We start from the raw sequence: 1,877 nt of genomic DNA, 5'->3' as shown, positions 1-1,877 counted from the left end.
GGACTGAAAAAAAGTTTTGTCAGTTTTTGTAGGAGGTCGACTTCCACCGGTTTGGAGTTTATCCACAGGTTTGTGTTGCTTCTGTTATGCATCTAGATCCCTCCGAATATAATCAGCTGAGCTGTGCATGTGACACACACCCAATACACAGCTTCAGTTGACACATGTCTCACTTTTTTTTTGAGTTTTTCAGCCACTTGATTTTCTGGGTTGTCCGAAATAAAATAGACAGATTTTATAAATGGGATTTCTAAGAATTTCTTTCCCTAGGTTTGGTTACATCAGAGCAAGTTGGTGATTCTTCTAGTCTCTGGCCTGTTATTTTAAGTCCCCCTGTAGTCCGTAATTTTATCCCTTAAAACTCCTCTTTGATCAACAAAATGAAGCATTTAAACGCTTTTTTTCTTCATGCCTTAAAAGTTTGTGATGTGAGGAATACCAGCGATTTTAAACCGCGTTTTTGAGACACTTTAGATCCCTGCCGTTTTAAAGAAAATACTCAGCAATGGTGTTGACTTGTGGATTTGCACATGGTTTGTCTTAAAGCAATTTTAAAAACAAAATCACGTAATTTATTAGAGGTTCTGACAAAATTCAAATTTCTGACAAAGAAAGACGTCCTGCCCTTGTCTAATGCTTTGAACATGAGCTGGCATATGCAAATATTGGGGGCATACATATTAATGATCCCGAATGTTACGTAACAGTCGGTGTTATGTTGAGATTCGCCTGTTTTTCTGAGGTCTTTTAAACATGAGTTTTACATAAGAAAGAGGAAGCATTGGAGTTTGAAACTCACTGTATGTCATTTCCATGTACTGAACTATTGTTATTCAACTATGCCAAGATAAATTCAATTTTTGATTCTAGGGCACCTTTAAAAAAAAAAAAATTAAATATAAATATTTTTAAACAAATCTTTTGCATGAATGGTTCAATGAGAAATACATTTTTAACAGTCACTTGTCGCCACCTAGTGGCATACAATTTATAACTAATACAACCTTTTATTTGAAGTGCCAAATTAGTTTCTAAAGGTTATTTTCTTTATTTTGATCGTTATCGTAGACATCAATGTTTAAATCCTAAATTTAAACTTGTATCTGAGTAGTACTGTGATAATTACAAATAGAAATAACTACTGTGGTTCCAAACTGCTATCTGGATCAGTGCTGCAACACGAACACAGATTTGAATGTTCCAGTATAGTTTTGTCAAAGGTTTAGAAGAAACGCCATTAATAAAATAAGATGGCGCGTTTGAATCGAGATCGCAATCTATTTACGATTAATCGTGCAGCTCTACCACATAGACATATAAACAACATTAAAAACTTCATTTTCACCACAGGGGGACTTTTAATTTTTTTGTTTTAAAAACTTTATTGGTTTATTTTTTATTTCAACCATATCTGCCTTAATATAGTCAGTTTACTTCATATAGCAATGTATTTTAGTCAAAATGAAGTAGGAACTCATCGTTTCACTGTTGCTGAAGTGTAGCTCGAGCTCATGGCTGATTGGTTTGATGGTGAACAAGCATCGTGAACATGGTGTTGATGGTCAGCTTGAATCCTTCAGAATATAAGATTCCACTCAATCAGGTAAAAGATTAGCAAATGATCTTCTGGTGTTTGTGACTTGTAACATTTTTCAGTTTTATTTTGAACTTGAATTGCTGCAGTCAGCAGTATTAGGTGTATTAAAATATCTAGCTTCCGCCAGACCGCCTTCCGTAGTTCACGCAAAAATGAAAATAATGTAATTTATTACTCACCTTCATGTCGTTCCACACCCGTAAGACCTTCGTTCATCTTCAGAGCACAAATTAAAGATATTGTTGATGAAATCCGATGGCTCCATGAGAGCAAAGTCATT

The sequence above is a fragment of the Chanodichthys erythropterus genome, chromosome 16 (genome assembly GCF_024489055.1).
Source record: "Chanodichthys erythropterus isolate Z2021 chromosome 16, ASM2448905v1, whole genome shotgun sequence".
NCBI classification, from domain to species: Eukaryota; Metazoa; Chordata; class Actinopteri; order Cypriniformes; family Xenocyprididae; genus Chanodichthys; species Chanodichthys erythropterus.
The sequence above is the reverse complement of the archived record's forward strand: the minus strand, read 5'-3'. Positions refer to the sequence as shown.